The sequence below is a fragment of the Pezoporus occidentalis genome, unplaced genomic scaffold (assembly GCF_034315485.1).
Source record: "Pezoporus occidentalis ecotype Australia unplaced genomic scaffold, CSIRO_AGI_Poc_V1 ctg109, whole genome shotgun sequence".
In the NCBI taxonomy this organism is placed as follows: domain Eukaryota; kingdom Metazoa; phylum Chordata; class Aves; order Psittaciformes; family Psittacidae; genus Pezoporus; species Pezoporus occidentalis.
The window spans coordinates 1,685,962-1,712,061 of NW_026912875.1; the positions used below are offsets into that span (position 1 = coordinate 1,685,962).

At 42.6% G+C, this 26,100-nt stretch overlaps 1 protein-coding gene and 1 long non-coding RNA gene across 2 annotated transcripts in view; both read left to right on the plus strand.

Annotated features, from left to right (window-relative positions):
• Positions 1 to 26,100, plus strand: part of PRDM1 (PR/SET domain 1) — a 103,945-nt gene that overhangs the window by 48,755 nt on the left and 29,090 nt on the right. The window lies entirely within an intron of this gene.
• LOC134166595 (uncharacterized) lies at positions 175 to 2,431 on the plus strand. The gene is made up of 2 exons (XR_009965925.1): positions 175 to 836; positions 1,239 to 2,431. It is a non-coding gene; the product is annotated as an uncharacterized LOC134166595 (long non-coding RNA).

Genomic DNA, 26,100 nt, shown 5'->3' on the forward strand with positions numbered 1-26,100 from the left:
GCAAACAGCTAATGTGAGTTTTTAGTGCCCCTGAATTCCTTTTGAGCAGTTTTGGTATCAGTAATAAACATGTGAGTTGTGTAAATGAAGTGTATGACAGCCACTGCTTGACGAATGTGGAGCTGGTGCCCAAGGCTGGCTCTGTGTGCATGGTGATGTTTTGTGTTGGGGCTGTGTTGGGGAAGCGGGTGTTATCCTTCAGTGGTGCTTAGAGAAGACTGACTGCCCCAAGTGCTCCTCTTAAACTAAACTTCATTTAAGCATACCTTAACAAGCATTCATAGTGAGTGTAATATGATATATATGGGTGCTAGCTAATGGTTAACCCACTCTGTTGAACCTGTGCTCCTCATACAAACTCTTATCAGTGTGGGATGAGCTGTCTTATTTCTGCAGAGAGGCATTGCACAAGTTGGAGACTAATGCTTTCTTAGGAGTAGAAGACAGCAGGAGGGCTTTCACTGCCGGCTCAAACAGGGAAGGGAAGGCAGGCATCACGTTGCTAGAGCTGCTATTTTCAAATACAGACAGGAGGGAAGGAGGGTAGTGGGGTCTCTGAGTATGTCCTGAAGTTCATAGGGTGGCTGACCTCGACTCAGCTGTTACTTTGATTTTGTAAGTGACTGTTGTGTGAACAGGTGCTCGATGCAGTATAAAGCTGCTCAGGATAGTTGGCGTAACTTTGCTTTCAAGCTTTGACAAAGGGGAGAGAAATAGGCAAGATCATACTTTATGGAGGAGGTTACTGTGTGGAGATACTCTGTATGGTGAATGAAGGGGCAAGATAGTGCTGAAACTTAGAGCTTTCTGTGCAAGGCAAAAACCTGATAGACCAGGTGAGTCAAAACTGGATCTTGCTTATATGCTGGGGGGCTTCGAAAACTGCGGAAATTGCTTGTCATAAGGCATATGGGATAACAATTGTGTTTTCTGAACTTTTACAAAGGCAAAAATTTACATTTTGTGTATGGAAGAGACCTCTCATGCAAGCATAGTTCTTACAGTGAATAATAGCATTGCGTGGTCAGCTTGATTTATCATCTTGGCTTATAAATGGTTTGAGTTCGTATCTTTAATGCGAACAGTTCTTAAACTGTTAGAAAAACACTTTCTAAATGAGTGGGGATTTTTTTCACAGTTATGGGCAGAGTAAGTTGGTATTTCAGGTTTTTGATCATAACTATTTGGAGATCCATTAACTATATCAGAAATTGTCTGTCTATGATTATTTTTTTAAGACTAGCTTTCCTCTCTTGATGAATTAAGCGACCTACCTCTGCAAACAAATGAGATTGTTAACTTTGAATAAGGCCATGGACTTATAACTGTATAGCACCTATTGCTCACAGTAAAAGCTTCTGTTCAGGACAGAAGTTTAGAATTTGATGCATTTAAGGTATTTTTATTGACCAGGTAAAAATTCTTTGTTAAAACATTGCTGGGCATTCAACTCCCTCTTCCTTTAGGCTATCCTTGCACTGGTGTAAGTACATTTAATTCATTTAAGTTCCCTGTGACTTAGAGCAAAAAACATAAAGTGATGAGAGAATTAAAAGATAACTTTTATGTTGTTTATTAACAGCGTACTTTATTTGGCTTTGGTTGCACAAAAGCTTTGTCAATTAAGTTAATAGTGAATGTCACTTTCTGGTTAACATGTTATGGAATCCTTTAGAGTACATAATAACTATTATAAGAATCTTTCATTCACGAACTAAAATACGTACCCATAAATATTTTCCTAATTATTTTTTATTGTCAAAGAACAAAACCTTAATTTGTAGCCCTTAAAATATGTTTTTCTTGACAGACTTACTCATGCCTGAGTATGGTTTGATATGATAACTGAATCCATTTATAATGATGAATTAAATAAAAATGAAGATATTTTAAACAGATCAGTGAAATATTGACAGATCTGTAACATGAATGATATGGGTTTGTGAATTCTCCAATCGTGGGTAGAAAAATCGTACTTGGGCAATTTTTATGATTTATTTCATTAACTGGAGAAAGTTTAAGATTATAAATATTTTTTAAATGAATCTGAAATTAGGAATGTGGGATGAGAAGCTGGTTTTGGACTCTGTGTTAAAAATGCGTTAGCTATTTTGCTGAGAAATTCCTTTTAAGTATAGCAAAGTTAAAAATATTTATCTCCTTAATACCTTTTTGGATTAAAGTAGTAAAGTGTCAAATGACTTTATGAATGCACACTTCAAGGTTGGGGTTTTTTGTTTTGCTTCATTAACATACATTTTGTGGAGACTTTATGAGTTCCAGTGCACCTTCCAAAATTGACAGTGCCGGGGCTGGATGGAAAGTTCAGACCAACTCTTGAACCTCCTCCTGTTGGTTCTACAGACTGTCTGGAGTGCAAAGGTTACGAACTGCTTGTAAACTATCTCCAGAATAAAAGCCTGTGTGCCAGGACGTCAGTGCTGGTATTGTGTTCTCTATTCTTCTCCTAATTTGCAGTTTCTCCTCACCCTGCCCCCGTGGATTCTCAATGGCGTGAATTGCTTCAGTCTATTTAATTCAGAGATGCTATGCTAATCACTGTCAACTGAAAGCCCGTCCTCAGAGCCCCAGACTTTTTTGAGATGTTAATTTGCTTAGTACTACAAAACGGGGGGGGGGAAGTAGTTCTAAATTGTCCACTCCTGAGGCTCAGACATTCAGCAAGTTCTTTAAGTGAGTACACAGCTTTTAACGGTACTGGTTTAAAAGAATTATTTATTTTAAAATTAAGCACCACATACACCATGAAGCAACTGATGTAATTTGTTAGCAGGAAAGGGTCCCTCTGCAGCATTTTTCTCTGTTGGGTCTAGCAACATAAAGATTAACATTTGTGCTCGGAACAGTCTACAGGATTGACACAGCGACTCCTGAATTCAGCAGAAGTCTTACTGTGAACCCGGATGTACGTTTGCTTTGCTTAGCTCTGCAAGATGTGCGTAATCAAATCAAATGATTTTGTGCTAAATGAAATGAGACCATTTATGTCCTTAAGCGTGAGGCACTAACGGACTGCTGGACCTACAGGTTTTCCAGAGTGGATGTGGAGCTCTGTGGGTAGGTACTTGGACGAGAATCTTCAAGCTTGAGTTAGGTGCTGAGGCTCACTGGGGGAAGATAGTGTTCAGGAGATGATTCCCAGGAGCCAGTAAGCGCAACCAGAAGCATTCCAAGTTCAATTCAACAGTATGATCTGTGCATTTTTGCAAAGTGGAGGATGGGACATAGTCCAACCCCATTCTCCCCCAGTAAACTGAACTGCCTGTCTGTGCCTTTGTTATCCTTTGAAGATCCAGGCTCTACTTCTTAGGCAGAAGTGCAAAATGGTAGATTTCCTCAACATTGTTAAAAAATTTGGTTCCAAATGAACATTTTTGTTTAAAGCCCTTTTCCAAACAAATACCTTTGCTAGAGAGACAGGAAGCTTTCCACAGACAAACACTGTATATATTTTACTCCCAAATGTGATAAATTTACATCGGGTTTAGTTCATTAAGAAAACTTCAGCGGGGAAATGCAATTTCACATCATTGTGTAAGCGTAACAAATAATACTTATCTCCTGTGACTGGTTGTTGGTTGTTTTTTTTTTCAGACATGAAAATTCTGGTAAATGGATCTAATTAGTGTAAAGATTAAAAAAGCCCACACATACTTTCCCCCTTCATCAGCGTGTGGTTTTTTAGTTAGTAACAGGCTATGTAGAATTAAAGTGATCAAAGATCCAATAAAGGCAATTTATGTGAGTCTTTAACTCTGAATCAATGTTCAGTGATCAGCTTAAACTTGTTGCTTTGTTCACCAGAAGTAACTTTTTCTTTTTAATAGCTTTTACAACAAACTTTATGTTATAGTACATTTTTTTCATGTTATGGTGGCATATGCCTCATGGGTATACCCTTCATTGCCAGTATGAAGATCATTGAGATGATTTATCTCAATGATAAATCATTTTACAAGGCTTTGAATATTCTTAACTCTTAGTGAAATAATTCCAAATTTAGTGTGGTAAACATTTTCAAGAAATAGGCCCGCTGATTTATAATCTGCAGGTCTGTTTTGTACAGCATGCAGTTTCCAAGTACTCAGTATCTCTTGTGCTGCATAACCCGTATCGCAGGCATGGCTATCTAATCTCACAGCAGGTGAGAACCTGTAATTTGTGTGGTGTCTTATCGAAATACAGAAAACTGATGGGGAAACAGTGGTGATTAATCTGTATTTGGCCTGTACAGTCATAATTCTGTTTTAAAAAATTGGCAGCAAGGAATGAATGATCTCCAGAGCTGTTAAGATTGCGGGTTGTGTGGTGCAAAGGCGAGCTGCACGGGGCACCATTGCCCCTCACTCTCGCAGGGCCAAGCATCCCTCCTGCGCTCACCAAGATCTGTTTGTCCAGTGAGGCAAGAGTTTGCTAGTTAAACAGTTCACAGTGGTGTTTGGGGCAGAGCCTGTGGACATTTAACCAATTGAACAATTTATTGCTGTAATTGAAGGGGTTAGCTGGTGTTTATTAACTAGCCTTCCTGTCACGTTTGAATGGCCGGACTAACCCTTGGTCCCTGACTTGTTTTTTCAAGTGTCTCACCAGTGGTGTTGGCACTGCAGTTGTCACTCTTAAGACTGCTGCTTCAAGGCCAGAACTTTACTTATCCCCATTTTGCAAATTCAGCAACATTATTGCACTTTTTTTTTTTCCCCCTTGCAGGAGCAAGTGTTTTATTACAAATTAAGTACTGTCCCTTTAGAGAAAAAAAGGAGGTTTTGTCTTAGACAAAAAATGAATTGGGTTGATTAGGAAATTTCAGCAAACCAATTCTGGCTTGAAAATGGGTGTTAGGCTTTGTTGTCTCAGCATAGCTCTAGTTTATTTTCTTTTTTACAATCATGGTCGCCTCTGCTGTCTCCATTGTCATTAAAGCAGTTTGGGGCTAGGATAAAGGCATCATTGCAGTGGCGTGCAGCAGGGCTTCCAGTCAAACTGCTGAGGCACACGCAGTTTGGGCCACAAATCTGTTCAGGCGAACAATGAGTACTGATGGTGATAACAGGCTGCTTCTCCCCCTTACCCAAGAAAGCTTCTCTAACTAGAACTAATTGGCTGTTCTTAAAGCGCAATTAGTGGGGATATTAATCTATGGCTGACAGGTGTGAAAATGTGTTTCATTGAGTCCATTCAAAAGACACCCTATCTGATCAACCATAGGAGGAGCCTGAAGCAGCTGTGTGTATAAACTTGCAAGGCTTTAGTTTGTTGGAACTGAAGAGCCCACTTTTATTAATCGTATTTAAGTCAGATGACATTAACTCCCAACAGAAATGGATGGCAGGAGGTTCACTTAATACTAACATAATACTTGGTATTGCTTCCATCATTGGTAAAGGAAACTCTTGTTTCTACCTTCATTTGGATACAGGAAGAGAAGGGAAGTGTCTTGGATTTTTTTCTTAAATATTTTAATTAGGAAGATAGGTCTGACTTATTTTGCAGTAAGGATCATTCAGGATTGTCCCCCTCCAGGTCACTTCTAATAGAGTTTGATAATCTCCATTTGTAATGTTTGATACTTTCATCATTTAGTTGTTCTTAATCCAAACAGGCACAGCACACAGCAGTGACTTTTAAAAGGTGTTGCCAGCATTGGCATCAGCTGTGCAGGTATTAAATGATACTGATGTAGCAATCTATGATGAAGTTTCAGGCCAGACACATCACTACTAGTTCAGCTTCTTTACAGCAGGTATGAATGTGCACCTGCATTGAATTACACGTGTTCCAAGATCCTGAATTCAACAGACATATTGTAGGATGCTGGAAGGGTTCTGGCTGAATCTGCAGGCAGCTGCTTGTGCTTCTACTTGGAACTAGATAAGGAAATTTGGTTTTCCTTTTTTAATTAAAAGGGGTGTTCACAATGTAAGGCTAAAAAGACAAAGCCTATCCCAAAGACCTGATTCTATTTTACATAAAATACATGCATTGTAAGAGTGAGAAATTGCTTGAAGGTGGCCTTGGTACTGCAAACAGTGTATGTTCATGAGTGTGCACATGCATGTATACTGCTCAGTCTGCTAGAATTTTCTTCAGAGGTGGAAAAGTCTGTTTTGTTTTATTATGTGCAGTCTGCTCTGACAAATGTATGCATAATACTTTACTTGTTCATCCTTCTGGAGGTATCTGAATATCTAGACCACCTGATACTTCTCAGAAGATCTCTTGGAAAAGATGAGTCTAGAAGAGGCCTTTCTTTCCACTCAGCCCAGTCTCCTGATGAGGAAGGCAACTTCATAACAAATCATTTTACTAATGAAAAAGGCCTGTACTTACCAAGGGTAGGATTTTTTGCCCCACCACTGTGACAGAAAAGCACCTGTCAGACGAAAGAACTTCTGACCCAAACATGCTCTAGTCAGTTCTGTTTTTCTATGAAAATCTTCAGCTGAAAAAGCTCAAGAAATAGGTCCTTGCTATTTACCCCATGACATATTTATAGAGCCCAACCATATACTTTCCCAGCCTCGGCAAAGGCAGAAAGCAAGAAAAATCATGTTTGTGTTGCATAATAGAACAAGGTTCATCAGTATAGGCAGTGACTAAGGTAGCCTTAGAAACAATGTAAGTATGCCCCTGGACTTAAATTTGTGTGCCTTTCTGAGCTGTAAGGCTTATTAACTTAGCTGCGAATATATCTGCATTGCTGTCTTGACTCAGTGATGCCCCTCATGACACTACATTCTTCCAGGATGGAGGCTTGAAGATGGCTCTGTGGAGGATGCTGCATGGCATAGATGTGCTCTTTTGTGTCTTTTCTAAGAAAGGCTCTGCATGTTCTAACCTGTTGCCATCTGAACTGATCTTGATTCAACACAGATGACCAGCAGAGGAAATGACACCCTTCTTCCAGAGCAATAGCAAAGTTTTTTATTTCTTTGGAACCCATTGCCCTTCCATCAAGACATCTGAATTTTCCAGGTGATTTGTAGGTTTAGCGTTCAGTTCCTGATTTAAGAGGGCAAGGGAGTCTTGGTTACTGTAGATAGTGCAAAACATACAAGAGGAATGAGGGTCTTCTGATTGAAATAAAGGTCTGTGATTCAGGACGCATGGGTTCAGCTCCTGTCCCTACTGTGTCTTTCAGTGAAACCTTGGGGAAGTCATTTGATCTCTTCCTCTTACACAAAAACTCTTTTTCTGTCTTTTCTATTGAGCTGAGAGATTCCTGTCGCGAGCTGTGTGTTTGTATGCCTTCCCCACCATCATTGTCCACTAATGGAAGCTGGACAGCCTGCCTTCTTGTGTCTGGGGAGTAGAGTTCATGTATGAGAGTTTTGGGGTCTGCTCTTAGAATGGAGAACATGATCCTATACCCAAATCTGCTACCAGGACACCTGTTGCTTTTCCATTTCTCTCCCAGTTCTCTGCCCCCAAAACACCTAATTTTTCCCTCCATCCCTCCTGAACCACCCCAAAGTGGAGAGGCAGAGAAGGGCTAACTTTCCCCTTCACCACTGTGAAGCTCTAATATATTATCAATCTCTTCACCAGACTAGGGAACAAGATTACTCAAATTGATGTCAGCTGAATACCAGCTTTGTAGTTTTGCAAGTTGCTGACTAAAATTATTAGAATTACCAAAAGCTAACTGATCTGTTAGAAAGTCCTGCTGCTTCACCTTTTCGCCCTTTTTGTAGCCAAAAAAAGGTGCATAGAGAAGATATTTGTTCATACTTGCCTAACCTCATATGGTTTGGACAGTTACTTTCTTCATACCTCAGTTACATTTTCATTCCTGTTCAGAGTTTTCATTAGCAAGTGATTTTGTGGCTGCCCAGAGTGATGCTTAATAATTGCTGTTTCTCTCGTAGAAATCTAAACCGTGATAATGCAGTAAAACCTGATTTTGCTTAAGAGATAGCTGAGCAGGAAAAAAAAAACAAACAGGTATTAAAATAATGGCTAAGTAGGCTCTGATGTGGAATTTATTGATAGAAAGCTGCAGCTCTTCACTGCCCGGCTGGTGAGAAACAAGAGAATGAATAATAGCTACCAGTGTCCCAAGTTTTAAAAGTCAGAGGAAATGGCAGCAAGAAAAAGCAAATGAAGATGGATGAAACCCCGGGAGGGTGAAGGGAGACGTCCTACATGCTGGACGGGGCCGAGCGGCTGACTCCTGGGTCACCTCAGCTGTTGCTTTTGGAGTGGTGTTTTGAAAGGGCGCTGTTTGGGAAGAGCGCTTCCTGGCTGCCACCGCTGCGCACCACTTGCAGATGCTGCCTCTGGGTCAGTGGGAGGTCACCGCCAGTTAACTCAACACCTCCGGCGAGGAGAAAGCTCTTGGGGATAAACGGCGTTACTATCACTGTCTAACCCACTCCGAGAGAACTCGCAGATGCTTAACTTGCTCCTTTGCTTTGTCCCAAGTACGTTTTGTTGGCATCATTAGCAGCGCCAACTAACGCCTCTCCCCTTGCTCCGTAGTGCAGGTTCAGCGTTGGTTTCTCCAGCTTCGCGGTGGCTTTTTCTCCTGGCAGGTCCATTTTTCCATGCTGTGGCTATGGCTGGGCTGCCCTCCACTGGCACTGAGTGAGACCTTAGGGTCTGCAGAAGCAGCAGCATCCCAGGCATGCTTGGGTGCCACCAGAGCACAAATAGGTGCCCCCAGGACTTGCTCTGTGTGTCAAGGCATGCTTCAAGGTCCCCCCAGACCTAAACCAAAGCCATTGTCACAGTACTTGCAGCTCTGTGGCTCAGTGCAAAAGGGAAATGGCAGCTCTTACACTTCTGGCTGTATTCTGAGTGTTGTCAGTGGTGGCATCAAGGGTGACATCAAGAGGGGATAGACTGAATGTGAAGGTGGATGGAGTTTGCTAGTACAGTGTAAAGTCTAGGTATGTTCAGCAAATTGCATCGAGTCCTGTAGCTTTCCAGAAGTGGAACAGCTGCATTTAAATCTGTGTTTTGAAAAACATTAAAGATGCAAACAAATGGCACAAGTAGTACAGGAGCCCATTTCTTACGTATACGTAGAGGCACCTGAGCAACCAGTGTATTGTACATTTCTCCCATGCTTTTGCATCTCACAACTGAGAGCTCTGCTCACAGGCTTGTCTGGGTGCAGGCACTCCCCAGTCGTTACTTCCCTAGGTGTGAGAACTGGTGGGGCTTTCTTGAGTATCTGCACAGCTTTGGGGCAAAAGTCTGGAGAAGGTAAAATGCTGGAAGGGAAGGGGATTGAACTCTACAAAACCTCTGCAGGTTGCAGACTGCTCTGTTCTTGTCCATAAAAGAATTTAGTAGGCATATATTTGATGTGTGTGGGTACATCAGTAGATGTGTAAAAATACGTGAGTCTGTTTTCAATAAAAGTATTCCATGATCTAAACATCTTCCAGATAACATCTTAAAAATCTTAGGCTTCACATTTTCTCAGACAGGCTTGTTGAGGGAAACGAAAGAGGGTGCTTGACAAGATTATGGTGTTGCTTCTATAAGTTTCCTTTATTCTTGTGGGTAAAAGGAAATTACAATGTGTTGTTAAGTCAAAGCGTGGTCTGTGGAGCTGAACCAAAAAACCTTTAAATGGACTAAAAGTCCCCTTCTGATAAAAGGGAAAACTACATAGCAGAGAGACAGGATATCTTTAATTTAAATAGTGGGTTTAGGTATATTAATTTGAGTTCAAAGCATCTTTCAAAGGGTATGATGCCCACATTTTTAATTTTACCTAATACTGAGCATCTGGTGTGGACTGGTTTGTGGTACTGAGAGCAAAAGGAAATACATTACTCATAGATGAAAGGAGTGAGGGGGAATCACTGTCCTGACTAAAAATAGCCTTTTTTCCACCAGTTAATATCAGCTGGAGGTTTGATTAAATAGTAATTGTCTAGAAAAAGACAATAATTGAGTGTGACTGTTTCCTTTCAGGGGCCAGGCCCAGGTGGTGAAAGTTAAGTATTGTCCTTCAGATAAGGTCCTGAAAGCAGTTTTCCTGGATGTCCACTGAGCCCTTCTGCAGAATGTCCTTTCTGGGTGCTGAGCTGCAGACAGACAAAATCCAGGCCTTTTTGCAGGGCGGCAGCAGCTTTCGGGGATGCAGTGCCGGAGGATTTTATGGCTGTATTGCAGATACAAGCTGGCTCACCTCTCTGGCTGGAACTCTAACCTAGAGGTGCAGAGATCACAAGAGACAAATGTCTTGAACTAAGAAATGGGGTTGACATCTATAAAAGTCAGAGCACATCTAGTAAGCAACATGTGTAATGAGACTATAACATTTTATCTAATCGGGAGATTGGATCTGCATTTTCAAAACCAAAATACCCCAGATTAATGCAGTTCGCTCCCCCCTCCCATAATTTATTGATCTGATTCCCTATGTTTTCTTCCTAGAAATCAGTCTGTCTTTTTCAGTAGATTAGTGATGATACTAGCAACAACTTTGCCTAGCTTTATTCAAGTCCATAGTGATGAAACACATGTTTCTGTGAGGTTAACAGTATTTTACTCTAGACTCCTATAAAGTCATGCTCTCTGACTGACCCTTTTATGCTACATAACTTTAATGCTTATCAGTTGTCTGGGACTTTGCATATTATAAATATCTAAGCATTATCTAATTAACCTTTGCAAGTGTCCAGTGAGCCAGAGAGCCATGAGATAGAGCCAGACAGGAAATGCTTTTTCTGCCCTGTGAAAGTTTTCAAATTGCTACTTATTCTGGGTGGAACAGACTCAGAACTTTGGGGAGTTTTTCATGGAGGAAAAGTGGAGGAGGGGAGAGCGTGAGAGACACATTGGTTTGCTGCAAAATAGCCAAAAGTTACAGAGTGCTCCCTGGGGAAGGGGAAAGCTATCATTTCAGTCCTTTATCCCACTTGGTGAAGATCTGAGATTTTAGCCTGATGCCTCCCCATGCTGAATTAGGACTCTGGCTGGGCCAGAGTCAGGCCAGCTCTGCTGGGTGGCAGTCACCATAGCCTTGTAGTGAGAGCAGCTCCCAAAACCTTTGCTGGCCATAGTTTGGACTATCTTGTCTTATGCACTCCAGGTAAGCGGCCTCACTACAGGATGAGGCTGAGCTCTCATCCAGCCAGAAATATCACGCACTTGAAAAGTAGCACACATGTTGTGCCAGGAAGCTTGGTGGTTTTTCGGCCATTCAACATTTTCCAGGGGAAGCTGACCCCTTGGGCAGGTAAGCGTAGCTGCTTGAAAGCCACAACAGAAATTAGTATTGTATTCGGTTTGAGAATGCAGACCTCTTGATTCTGTGGTTTAAACGACTAGACCATACTCTTTCTGAAATAGGTAGGAATATTTGCATTTTTATATAAGGAAGCTGAGACATGGAGACAGTACAAGGCACGCCAGAAGCCACGTAAGAAGCTTGTGGCAGAGCTAAGAACAGAACCCAGGTTTCCTGATACCAGCACCTGTGATTCAGCTACAGCACCCTGTGAGGTCAGGACAGGAAGGAGCAAAGAGATAAAAATTGAATTTCTTCTGAAAGTGAAGACTCTCCTTGCTTCAGTTAGTGTTTTGTATTCTATCCAGAGCAACGATAAAGTCAGATTCGTTGCTGCATCCCTATAATCTAGTATTTCTTTTCTTTAATGGTTGGGTTTAACAATGAATATTACTTTGGCACCTACCTCAGGAAACTGCTGGCCTTCTGCTTACCACAGATCAGTAGGCTAAAATGAGAGACTGCCCACTGAGAATGTAATCCTGGTCTGCAGGGGGCACAGAGATTTCTTCACCTCTGGGAGGCAGAGTAATAGTTTAAAGTAAGTAGAGCCTGAAACTCCTCATTTAGGTACAGCACAGCGTGCTGAAACTGAACTTAAAAGGGGGAGAGCGGTCTTCAGTTGATGAGAAGAGTGATGAGTTTGCTTGTGACAACTCTAAATATGTAGAAAATACACAGAAAAATTTAAAGGCCATGTTAACCATGAGTTCATGAAAGCAAATATTTTCCTGCCTTTTTTCATTGCAAATATAGTGGAAAAGCAGTATAAATCTGACATTTATCAAAGTCTTTAATAGAAAAAAATGGGGTCAATAAGTCCTCTGAAAAGAGGCTAAAATGAAGGAAGATTGGGAGTTCATCGCTTCCATATTTTGAGCCCTCAACTTCCACAACCAAAGGCCTAGTAATCCTAATGGATTGACTTCCAAAATTCCTTGGATTTGTATTGCTGGACTTGTCTCTCTCCAGGGCTTAGCTGGATCCCTGCAGATAGATTTTCAGGTTTATATGCTGTAATTCCACTTAGTCCAGCTGTAAACTTGTGGTGGCTGAATTAATACATTAGGGGGGGGGGGGGGGGGGGGGGGAAGGAAAAAAAAAAGAGTATACCTACCCTAGCTTGTGTATCAAATCAAATCCTGAGGGGGGAAACTGGGCATTTCAATTAGTTGCTTGTGTGGCCTGATTGAAGAACAGCCCAGTGGCTAACAAAGCTTTGTCTGTAGTATCAGCTTGCTCCTCATCCACCAGGACAAATAGAGTGGTTGGTCATTAACGGGCTAGCCATCGGGTAGGGGTTTTGTTCTTAAATGGGGGCTTTGTCTTATCCCTGCTGTTTAAGCCCTCTCCAAGCACTCCTCACCTGTCATATCTGTCATACATTTAATTCATCACGCTCTCTGGTCAAAAGCTACACTGATAGTATCAAAAGAAGAGGAGGGAGCTTCTTATAACTTTAGTGATCAAAGGAGATTACCAAGCAAATAAGATTTTAATGAAGACGGCAGGTTTGGAAAGGAGAATTTACTGCATTGCGCATCGATAACACATAAAGGTTCGTTTTATCTGTATAATATTTGAGAGTGGAATACCAAACTGTTACAGAAAGAAGGATGGATACATGTGTTGGTTCATGGTTTTAATAAAAAACAGAGGGAGGAAATGCAGGGGGTGAGAAAGAGCTCTTTTATTTCACTTATAAGGGTCATATTTTTAATCTGTAAATATGACAAGCATAACAGGCTGTGTTTAAGCCCAAGTTTGTTGTAATGATAATACATCAAGCACTTTGCCACTGAACTGGTATTGTAAGGCCAGTGATCTCTGTTACTTGACCTAAGTTTCAAAATCAATCACAATACTGAAATAGGCTTGGCCTCGCTGTAACCACTGAAGAGACAGAGCAGGCAGTTCCCAGTGGCAGGAACAATCACCTGCATGTTCCTGAGATCGTACATAACAGAGGCCAGAGATAACTGAAACACACCTTTTGTGTTGGTGGGGGTGTTCCAGCACAGCAGCCCTGTGCTGGGGGAGCAGGGAACATCAAACACCTTTGCTTACAGGTTTGCACAGAAAAGCACACTATATCCAGTGGTGCATTGTCCTGGATTGTGAGCCAACATCTTAATTCACAGTCATTTTCTATCAGACCTTTCTACAGAGGAAGTGCACATTTGGGACTGTCAGTCCAAAACACTTACTCTGTTTTCTGATAAAGTGGAAAGAACCAGTAGGGAATCTGTAGCTGTTCCTGCTGGTACTGGTGTGCAGTAGCCAAGTGTTGAACGGCCAGCCATTCAGAGATTCAATTAACAGCAAAGATACTCTGCTGGAAACATAATGGTTATGGAGCAAATGAGTGCCATCACGCAGCATGTACAGGAGAGCCAAGTCATCAGGCAGGCCCAGTCAGCATGGGTTTATGGAAGGCACATCCTGCTTGACTGACTGATCTCCTGCGGCAAGGTGGCCCGCTTAGTGGATGAGGGGAGGCTGTGGATGTTGCCTACCTGGACTTACGGAAAACCTCTGACACCAATTCCCACAGTATTTTCTTGGTGAAACTGGCTGCTCATGCCTTGGATGATGTAGCGTTCACTGGGTAAAAAACTGGCTGGATGGCTGGGCCCAAAGAGTGGAGGTGAGTGGAGTTAAATCCAGTGTCCAGGCTGGACACAAGCAGTATTCCCCAGGGCTCAGTGCTGGAGGTAGTTCTGCTTAATGTCATTATCAATGATCTGCATAAGGGGATCAAGTGCAGCACTGAGTTGGGTAGAAGTGTTGATCTGGCTGAGGGTAGGAAGGCTCTGCAGCAGGATATGGGCACGCTGCATCAATTGGTTGAGGCCAGCTGCTTGAAGTTCAACAAGGCAAAGTCCTGGGTCCTGCACTTGGGCCACAACAACCTCATGCAGTGCTCCAGGATTGGGAAAGAGTGGCTGGAAAGCTGCTCAGCAGAAAAGGACCTGGCGGTGTTGGTCAACAGCCAGCTGAACATGAGCCAGCTTGTGCCCAGGTGGCCAAGAAGGCCAACAGCATCCTGCCCTGTATCAGCAGTAGTGTGGCCAGCAGGGCCAGGGCAGTGATCATCCCCCTGTACCCAGCACTGGTGAGGCCGCATGTCAAATACTGTGTTCAGCTCTGTGACCCTCAGTACAAGGAAGACACTGAGGTGCTGGAGCAGGTTCAGAGAAGAGCAGTGGACCTGGTGAAGGGTCTGGAGCACAAGTCCTTAGAGGAACGGCTGAGGGACCTGGGGGTGTTTAGTCTGGACAGAAGGAGGCTTAGGTGGGACCTTATTATTGCTCTCTGCAGCCACCTGAAACGAGAATGGAGTGAGGATGGTGCTGAAAAGGAAATGGCCTCAAGTTGCACCAGGGGAGGTTCAAGTTGGATATTAGAAACATTTCTTTACTAAAAGGGTTGTCAAGCACTGGAAGAGGCTGCTCAGGGCAGTGGTGGAGTGACCATCCCTGGAGGGATTTAAAAGACATGTAGATGTGGTGCTTAGAGACATCGTTTAGTGCTGGACTTGGCAGTATCAGGTTAACAGCTGGACTATATGATCTTATAGATCTCTTCCAACCTAAACAATTCTGTGATTCTATAAAGCAGTGCTTCAGCCACCGACTGGTATCCATGCAATGTATAGAGCCAAACCTGCTCTGTTAGCAGCAGAACTAGGTAGCTTTATTTTTGCTGTTTTTTCTTGTGATGAAAGCCTCCGCAATTGCCAAAGCCTTTGATAAAAGAAGGAGTACCTGTATTATTAGCACAGATGTTAACATGTTTACTTAAAAGGCAGGGGGGAAGTGGCAGCCTAGCCTCCTTAAAATTGAATTAAAAATGTGGGGTTCAGGAAGGAGCTCAGAAACCCATGTCTGGGCTTGTCAGCCTTTACAGGTTTGGGTGGAAAACTCCAGTTCTCACTTTCCTCTGAGTAATACTGAGAGCACATTATTGGTGTGGTTTTCAACCTGGCTATGAATTATGAATGATTTATTTAATAAGTGATAAACTATGGGCCTGCCCCTCAGCTAGGAAGAGATCCCTATAGCTGAGTTTTTATATATTCAGCAAGGAGATGGTCCTCAGCACCCTTCGCACATTGGAGTTAATATATTGTATTTTCAGTTGAGAGCCAGCATCCATCCCTTTAGTTGCTTTTCTACAGCCCCCAGTATCTCCTCATATGCAATGCAAAATGAACTAGTTTTACTGGAGGAGAGATGAAAAGTCACATGCTGTCATCTGGTGACATGAATGAAGCTGAACCAAAGTCAGACACAAATTTATTTGCAAGTGAAGACGGGCTAAAGATACAGCCAGCACCAGTTCAGAAACTCTGCTTGAACCTGGCTTTGAGTAAGTATGTCAACAAATGGCTTCTAAACCGGTTTGCCTTAATCAATAGCGATAAAACCCATGTGTGAATAGGGCCTATATTTATCTGATGTTGTGATTAGACAGTATGGTACAGGCAGCTGCAGCAGGGCTCACAGCAGTTCAGTGGGTGGGTGTTCATGGCACTGGGAGTTGTTCTGCAAAACTCTGTCCTGTAAACGGGTTGGCATGTGTACCAGACATTTGTATTTACTGTTGGTTTAAGGACCTCCATGCTTTTATTCAGCTGGGAACTGGTTGGTTTTAATCCTTTTTTCTTTTCCCCTCTGTAAGTGAAGAGGGGCAGAGGCTAATTTACAATATTGTCTTTCCCTTTGGAAATTAGTAACTCTGGGAAGGTGCATGGGTTACTTGAGGTATGGACCAACCATCTTGACTGATGTATTCTGGTTATAGATCTTAAGAGGTATTTGCAGGACCAAAGTACTTATGTAAAGAAGTGGGTTTTTTTTAAATTACATAAGTCCACCTGACAGCATATAAAAGTCAAATGACAGAGCAATTCATGGGTTATTGTTACAAAACTAACCTTTCAAATGAGCTCCTAAAGTACACTGTGGTTGGGGTTTCGCTTAAGGAATTTACTTTCAAGCCACTTTCTCCATGTTTAAAGCTCTCTGCAGAAAAAGATTCAAAACCTTTTTTTAATTAGGAAAAGAGAGAAAGAAAAATAGCATGCCTTTTTCTGTGTTAAAGTGCATGCTTTTGAAACATATTACCCCATACCTGACTGGAATTAAAAAAAACCCTTACTTTCAGTAACTGGGCATCAGTTTTCTTCGACAGAACAAAAGCCACCATGCCAACACTTAGAAATGCAACACATCAACTGCTCTTATAGCTCATACTTTATTCGCTGCATCAAAGCTCTGGTGGGGGGGGGGGAGAAAAAACAGAGAGTGAGAGAACGAAAAAGTCAAGCTCTTCAGAGCCTCTAATGACGCGTGCCAAACACGTGGAAGGTAAATCCCCTAATTCAGTCTATTCTTTCAGCATTCCCTGGCGGACGGCCAAGCTAAATATTTCTGCCGGATAAAAAATGCACCCTCGTACGCGGCACTTTCTTAACAGGATGGTTCTCCAGCTTTAGCGGAGGGGGCTTCTCTGGGGGAAAGCCAACATGTGTGTTCTCTTATCTATTTATTTATTTTATTAAAAAGGGGGTTTATGGGCTGTGATTGGATTAACTTAGTGAACCCTGGAGGAAGAGGAAAAACAAATTGGGAAGCTGGTTTAGCACCCCCACCTTTTTGTCATCTTCTTTTGGGATTTCCTGGCTAGCTGCCACCTTGAGCCTGTTGAATGTTCTTTAGATCAATCAATTAAAAAGGCTTTAATATTTGGGTGATTGGAACGCAACATATGGGCTGCTGGTGCGGATGTCATGTGGTGCGTGGAGTTAATTGAAATGATTAATAGAGGTGTTAGTTTCTTCAAGACTAATTGAAGAAAGAATATAATTGGAAGCATGGACTAACCATTATTGTCGACTTTTTTAAACATATTGTCTCCCTTAAACGCTTTTACATGTTTATAAGCATACAGATGGATTTTGTTTAGATTTCTTCAATGTGGTAATTTGCAAAATCACATCTACTGTACAAAAGTCAAATCTATTTTTATGTAAATTGATCTGCACAAATATGCCCATGTGTCTTGTCTCTTTCAGTAACCAGTACGTACACTAGATTTCTGGTGCCTGTTTGTCTTTAGAGCCTCTCTAGACTTAAGCCAGTTTACCCAGCCTCACTGTTATCTCTGGGGTTACAGCATCCATCCTCAGAAATTGATCATAAGCCTCTGAAGGGCACTCTTCTCTCTGCACAGTGTGTTGTGATAATTCATGCTCTTCTGCTGTCCAGGCACACTCAAATGTGCCAGGTATTTCAGGGAAATAGCATCTCACCTTGTCAGCTTGACTGTATTTCAAAGGGATCCAGCCTGGCTTTGACAGTCCAAAAGAAATGAGAAATGAGAGAAATGCAAAGGATTTAACTAAGATCAGATCTTTTGGCCTCTCTGCCTTCTTTAAGGATAATACATACTTTTTTTCAGTAATGTTAGTTTGTGAATTTTTAGCACAATTGTTAAGCTATTGCAAAATACAAAACGAAAAGCCAGGAACTGGCTACATCTGGCAGCAAGGAGAGGGTACAAAGGATCGGTCTCTGAAAGGCATCCCACTGCACAGGGTAGCTCTCAGGCTAGAAATGGGGAAACTGAAAAACATGACAATATCTCATCTGTAGCCAGCGAGCACGGGCTGAGCGTCTGAGAGCTGCGCAAGGAAGAGCAGTGTCGCGTCCTGCGTGCTGTGTGCTGTGGTTACAAGTGCCATAGCAAACTTTCAGCTGGGGATTTCTTAAGACTGAAGATCATGTTTTAAATAACTTGTGAATCTGCTAGAGGGCAGGTGGTTACCTTTGGAAGACGAGAATCAGGTAAGATGATAATGGGGTCTTGATCCAAAAGGTAAGTCAGTTTGGATTTCGGACATATAAGGTACATTTTGGAGTGCAGTATTTTCACAGCAGCCTTCTTTTTTGCCTGCTTCTGGTAATAGAGGAAAAACTTGTGCTTAATTTTAATGTTGGTGCAGAAACTGTCTTTCTGGAAAGGACACGTAGATTTTCTGTATTGTTTTCCTTTGCACATGTGGTGCAGCTTATGTATTTGAGCATTTTTTTCAATAGTCAGAAAGTTTATTCTGCAGCCCAGAATAAACTGAACAGAGAAGTGATAGATAAGTTTAGAGGGGGTTTGTTGTTGGCTTAGAAGAAAAGCATGTAGGATGGTTTTAATATTTTAGAGCCTTCCCACGCAGATTTCCAGTGATGCTTTGAAGGCAACTGTGTGTCTGCAAAGACTTTGAGCCTCCCCGGAAGATGTGGCCTGTCTTGTGTACAGATCTGAGTGAAGCGTTTGTAGAAAGGAAGTGGCTGTCCTGTACTGGGGGCTGAGAGGAAGGGAAGGCATTAGGTCTGATTGCAAGCTTCCCTTACTCCCTGTTGCCTGATTTGTGTGCAAATAGTGCTAATAATTGTAGATGAGGGGTATCCTAGGACAGACTGGTGCAAATTAGTGCTTTTTATTATTGTTATCTTTTGGTGATGAGATTAGTCACTGAAGGATCTGGTTTTATTACAGCAAACTACTGCAATTAGGTAGTCACTTGTAAGTCTTTAACAGTGATGAAAAATAATAGCATCAGCATTTTTGCTGTTTCCATTGCCCTCTAGGATTTAGTATATGAAAAGGAGCACTTTATGTAAACTTGTTCGAACAGGAGCATCCTCGCGGTCTTTACCAAACCTTGCTATGTTGTATAATTAGTACAGTTCTAGTGCATTGGCCTGGGACACTGAAAGAGAAATAGCAGGCCAAGGAAATAGGGTTTAAACCTATGCACATGCTTTGTATACCGTTTGTGTGTGATGGTATTCTCATTCCCAACAAAGGAGAACGTACAATAGCATCTCCCTAAAATTAATCTCAGGAAACTGATCTCTTGTATAAGCAGGGCTGGTAGCATCACCTGTTGCTAAGACAGACCATTTATATTAGGAGATCCCACTTTTAGGTGCTCATAAATCTACCAAATCCTAAATGTGGGGCTCGGTTGTTTCTTACGTTGACTTTCCTCAGGCTGTATTTTCCCCCAAAATCTATTCTGCCATAAATGTCATAAAGTGTGTTGCTGACATTAAGAGTGTGATTACTTTTCTTTTGAAAAGTAATCCCCATGATGACAGCCATCATTTTTTGGAGCAGAAGTTTGAATGACTGGTTCAGTGGCACAGGAAAGACAGCATATGTGGCAGGGGAGGGTGGTGGCCATTGTTGTCAGGGATGCTCAAATACCAGCCCTCTGCCAGGAGCACTTCCAGGTTCCTGGATCTGCCCTTGTGCTTCGCTTGCATCAGGTCTTTGTCAGAGCAAGACCTGAACACACACCGGTCCTGTCCCCACCTCCATCTCTGACTCCCACGCCCAGGAGAATTGCTTTAGAGCCAGAAGCCAGCGGAGGTGACTGACAGAGCAGCCCCTCCAGGAGCTATAGGAGATCATCATGGCTTGCTTCAATGAGTGGGTCTAGAGCTGAGCACCTGAATGGAGAGCAGAAGAGTGCATGTTCAGTATATGCTTACTGCAAACTATTCTGAGACCAGAGAATGAGAAGGAGATGTTTTCAAAAGCCTGTGGACAAGAGCTGAACCTGGAGGGGATTACGAAGGAGGAGAGACTGTGCCTGGAGATCAGCAGTGTCAGGGAGGAGGGAAACTGAGAGTAAGGTTGGTACAAGACTGAGGGGGTTATGTTGATGGGTTATTGTAGACGAAGACGAGCAAGCTTGGTGTTAAAAGCGGGTGGGATGTAAGCCAGCTCTGATCCAAAAGCTGCCTGTCTGCATTAGCGTGGTGCTAAGCCCAAGCTAATATATCCGGCTTCTCACCAGGGCTTATTAGCTCGGGCTCAGTGCCATACTAACATAGTCACAGGACTTATAGTTGGCTTGACACCATGTCTGCTCAACATGTGAACTGAGCTCACTGTTAATGTTCCTGTAGAGGAGGACCAGGAGATGCCTGGAAACTTGGCTACACCGTGCTGTTGTCCAGGCTGTGGAGGTCAGGCCTGGCAGTCAGCAGGAAGGGGAACATGGGGATGGAGAGCATACCATGTTTGTGTCCATCAGGAAGGGAAAGAAGTGCAGTGCAGATGAGGAACCAAGAGGGACTGGAACTGGCTTGGTGAGAAGACTTGGCACACAGAGAGCCTTGGTGTGGGAGTGGCAAATGGGAGTGACTGGAAAGGGAAACTACAAGAGGGGTCAGGGAGAACAAGGTGAGGACTTGCTGGGCAAGGAAGCCAATCAGAAGTCTGAGATGAGGTCTGGAAGATGGGCGGAGACAGGAAGAGGGGAGAGGAGGAACAAACTCCACACCAAACCTGGCATAAAGCCGAGGTGTCTGAAAGCAGCCATTCCTCTGCGTCCAGCACATCAGCTGGGGAAACCACCAGCAGAAGTGTCTGATCCCTTCCAGTGCTTGTGCTGACCTTCCCAAAACCAACCATATAGTTGCTCTGAGCCAGGTCTTCCAGCTTCCCCGCAGAGGGCTGCCTGTGGCAGATCAGCATATCCCAGCTCTGCTGGTGATCCGTGTGGGCACTGGTGTAATGACAGGTCATGTGATCTCTGCTGTTTCTATTTGCAGTTTCAAAAATCAGCACAAAAACTGTGGAAGAACATTACTAAAATTGCAAATTTAAGTTCTTCAGAGTTTAGTTTGCCTAACCCCAATTTGGTCCTCTTATGCATTATGATAGTCTTTAGCTACTCATTTAATTACTGTTTTTTTTTCTGCTGGTTACTTGCCTCATTCAGGCATCAGAGGAGCTTGCTAGGGGTGGTGAATTAGGGTGGTGTAATGAAATGTTATCTTTAGACACCTCTTCCCCCTATCTCATTCGCTGCAGCATCAGGAAGTAAATCAGCCATGGCAGGAAGAAGCATTCCTCTTCTCAAGGCAGGTGAGCTCTGCTCTGAGGAAACAGGTATTCCTTCTGCCTGTGATTCTGAGTAAGAGTCATGACAATTCACCTCAGCAAAGCTTTTTGCAGGTGCTCATTAATTTTAACATCTTCCTGGGTGCCCAGTCTGAAACCCTGCAAAATACATAGCCATCACACATGCCGAGAAGAGAAATGCTTTGAACATAGAAAGTAATACGCCATGCTTGGGAAGTAGGCTGCTCTACATCCCCAAATTAATGTATGCTTTTGATGTTAGTGTCATTGTGTTTCCATACCCCTTCTGCAGAGCAACAATAGCAATAATGCATTCATCAGCATATGGGGAGGTATTGTGAAAATCAGATTAGTTGTTATTAGATATTTGGGAGGCACTCAACTGTTGCTGTTGTGACGAGCAAAGTGGAAAACAAGACAAAATTAGTTTGTCTTCCATTTGAACAGACTGTGTAAGAGTCTGGCACTGGGTCTTTCAAGGAGAAAGAAGAGGAAAAAAAAACAGAATAAAATGACTTTATTAGTCAGCACTCTTCTTTCTAAATACCGAATGAGGAAGTGATCTGGTGGACAAAAAGATGGTGCATCAGATGCTGGTAGTGCAGAACTGAGTTTCTCCATGCAATCCTAAACCTGGCATCTCCCACCATTTGGAAGAGCGCCTGGTTTTGCACCATAATAGTCTCAGTTAACTGTCATTTTGGAGTGTTTGTCTCACTGCAGAGCATGGCTTTTTACATGAGGCTGTTGTCTTGCCAATCTGATGGTTCGCTGTAGGTTTTTACAGAACTTTGACTCAGCTTCAGGGAAGAAGGAATGAAGAAGCATTCTGGAAACCGAAACCCTCCTTTCCCTGTGTTTGAGCAATCTGCGCTCTTATGAAACCTTTTGAAATCTCATTTGCCGCTTACTTTCTGACCCCCAAAATTATTCTTGTGCAAATGTTGACACCCAGCAGAGATGAAATCATTGACTTAGGAAAACACATCTGGCTTATCAGAAACTGCAGGGTTCCAACAGTACGCCAGCAACACCAACCTTCCTTTTTTTTGTTAATTGTTTGTGGTTAGCTGGCAGATGGCATTATGAATCAGGTTATACGTATCTCAGGGAGCAGTATGTTTTTTTCAGTTCATATGAACTCAAATCCGTGTCACATACCAAACTGGTTTTATTTTCTTGTCTTCTGCCCATGAATTTTCTGTGTGCTTATGGTTTTGATACATTTACTCAATTTATGTTGACAGTTTTAATTACACAGTCCCAGAGCGCAGAAGCAGAAGATCTAGATAATGTTTTCCAACTGAATTACAACTGTGTGTAAATCTTCTGTGTAGGCTGGACCCATAGCTCACTGAAATGAAAGGACAACCGAGTTTCTCCTCTGACCACCTAAAATCAGTTTAGTCCTCAAAATGTTGGGTTTTTGATGATTCTGCCACTGAATTTCTTTGATTTGATTGCTGAAGGAAGTGATCTGAAAGTGGATGGACAAGCTATCTCAAAAAATGCTGAGGTTTTGGTCTTTTATATTATGCCTTTAGACACCAGGCGGGGCAAAAGGAAACACTATAGTCTATTTATTCATGGATGTCTGTAAAGCCAGAAGATGCTTTAATGCATTTTGATTTTACGTCTTGGATTTTAGCATCACAGAGTAATTCCAAAAACAAAAACAGGTTTCTGTGGTGTTTGTTGTGCATAAGAGGAGGGAGCTGCCATCTAATAAACTAGCAAAAAAACCCAGAACGGTCTCCTTGGTCCGACGATTTTGAGTTCTGCTCTTCAGACCCGAGATTTGGGGTTTGTGCATTAAATTAAAGGCGTGGCTGAATGTTCATTATCCCTATGATAAAAGCAGTAAAAATAGGTGCAAAATGGCCCTTGTGCAATGTTGTAATTTACCTTTACTTTAAACTGGCTTACACATCTTAATACATTATGACAATCAGAATTATCAGGCCACCAGGCAGAGAGCAGTTTGTTTTGTTAATTGCTCTTGTTAAGCCTAATTACAGAACGGGGTGGAGTGGATACGCGGGGAGGGAGGAATCTGCTAGCGAGAGGAAATTCTAAAATCCTCGGAGCGGTTCCAGGCAGTGCGTGTTGGGGAGCGAGAGCGCGGGTGTGGTGTGCGTGCACGGGTACGCGGGTGCGCGTGAGTGACAGGCTTTCCATATGGACTAAACTCCTGAGATGCCTGAGCCGGAGGTGGGGAGCCTGTGCAGAGTGGACACCTGAAGGTACAGCTGAACAAAGAACTGTGCTGTGTTTTGCTTTATGAATTATCTCTTTTGAGAGCGGGGGGCATGATGCAGGTTACTTAGCTGTTAACTTTTGAGTTTCATGTTAGATCGAGTGTTAGAATGGTTTGCTGACCATTGAGCCTAATGATGTGCTATCCTTTTTGATATTATGGGTTGCCTGCACAAGGTGTGTGCACATAGCTGTGGGTTGGTAGCCTAAATCCCTTTGAAATGTTTTCCTTCTTCCCGGTGATTGCAGCAGAGATGGATGTGCTGTCCACAGACTGTGTTATTTGTTTTGACTTTCCAATGGAAAGCATACATCCAAAGAGCCCTTCTGCCTGCATTATTCCAGTTTGTTTGTGTGCCCCACATTATGCTGCTGGCGACTCACTGTGGCTGACCTGCATTGTCACCCCCTCTGTTGCCTCGGGAGCCTCCGGGACAGAAGTTTCTGATAAGGCAGTTTTGAGCAAGGCAGGCACAAAGTAAATGATTCTATAACAAATCTGTGCTCTTCTCCGGGGTATGTTACCTGACTGGTTTGCTGCCAAGGTGGTTTTATTGTTTCGTCTGCTGGGTGGAGGGAGGAGACTAGAACAGCAGAGGAGTCACGCTTTTGTTTTGCTTAATTATAATGTACGCTTTTAATAAAACCTTTTAGTGCCACAAATTAAATGGCATTGCAATCCTGCACAAGAAGAAAAATGCTACTGCTGTTGCAGCTGACAGCTGAGTGGTTAGGTGGCCAGCATGGGTCTGAGGCTCAGAAGCCTTTTCTTTCCTGGCTGGAGATAGTGCTGGGTAAATGTGTTTACTTTTTCCTTAGTATTTATACTAGTTAATGTGTCGCACTAGATAAATCTACTTCCTGAGTCCATCTTTCAGCTTGCTCTCTTCCTTTCCAATTGACAAATGGTTTGAGTTTGACACCGTTTTATCAGTTGAGCCCCTGCTGGGTGCTGCATGCCTGCTTGTTTCTGCTTTATTGTGAAAAGTGAGTTATCTGCAATATTTTGTTACCATCTAACTAGCAGTTGGCAGGCTTTCCTCTATGAACTGATTTAGATTTCAGCAACGGGAGGCTGTTGTCTTTCTCTGCGAAGCCCCGTTGTTGCTCTCCAGGAAAACAAAAGATCCCAGAGCTTTCTGCACCGCAATCTGCTGCTGTCCCACTTTCAAGGAGGTGTTTTGTTTGTTGCGGCAGCTTCCTATCTTAAAATGATAAATTGAGCGGACGTGTGCTGTTTTAAACCTCTGTCTCCAGGGCTTTGTGTTCACTCAGGATAAAACACATTATTCTGTGGTAGGCTCTGGTGTGATTTAAACTTGGTTTAAAGATTACAAAGCAAAAGGGAAAGCATCAACATCTTCAGCAGTGGTGGTTTGATGAGGAATAGCTGTCAGGAGAGGAACTCTACTGACTTAACCTCAAGTGGGTTGCAGATGCATTAGGGATTCATTAATATTAATAGTAGAATAGACATTTCCTGCATTCATTTGACATCTTCCACACTCTTCCCCCCCCCCCCCCTTGTTCATTTTTAATAGTTATTCAAGTTAATACAAGGGTGATAAGCTAAAGTTAAACAGAAGGGGACCCCTGAGTGTGCGGGGTTGGTCTCCAGGAGTCCTGGATTTTGGTGTTGTGGTTTGGAGAAAGATTGTGGTAAACTCTTGGATGAGTCTTTCAGGGCAGTTTGCAAAATGGGTCCACTAGGTACAAGTGTAATCAGAAGAAACTGTTTTCAGAAGAAATTGTTGGGTGAGGGTGATAGAAAGGTCACTATCAAAATGGCATGTAAGGTTAATAACTGTAGATTTCTAAGGTGGACACAGTAGTAGCTTGTTCACAAGTTCAGGGGTGAAAAAAGAAAATCCAAACTATTCTTTAGACTCCAAATGTTTTGTTAGGTTGCCTGAACAGTGCAGTTTGAAAAATGAACAGATCCCAGGTAATTTTTACTGAGTTTCCTTCTTTTAAGTTGTGTGATGCACGTTTTTGTGCTTCTGCTCTGTCACTAGCAGGCTTCCAAGCTTTCTTCAAAACAAAATAGGAGAGCAAATCTGAGAAAAACACCAAATATCTTTCAGATGTAAAACAAATCCAAGAATATTGTCAGCACCAGGAGGGAACACGTAATTGCGAGGATCCTTTTTCAGCATCCTGCACAGCACATCACAGTCTCACCCACAGAGCCCTTCAACTAGGAGAGCTCATGGTAGTAAAGTGAGGCAGGGGCTTGCTTTTTATAGAAAACACAGCTGAGAGTCCCAGTCCGTAAAATGTCAAAAAAAGAAAAGATAAGCCCGCGCAAAGTACCTCGTCTGGCAAGACTAGTGATGCAGCAGCTTCGAATGCAGAAGTGCACACAAGTTTGACAGCTCTTACTGATAGGGCAATTTGAATTGTCAGTGTGCGTCTGCTCTACTTGTTGAGCCTAATGAAAAGTACAGTTTAATCACTGGTGTGCCAAATTGACCATGATTAGCTGTTATTGCAGATTAGTGCATTGTCTGGGGCTCCAGAATTATTGATCTGGGTGCTGTGCTCTGGTGTTTTCCGTGCCCTCTATCGTAACCTCTCCTTAATGCTTAGGGGAGGAAAGCAGGAAAGGAGAGTAGGAGGAAAGAAGTCCAGATGGG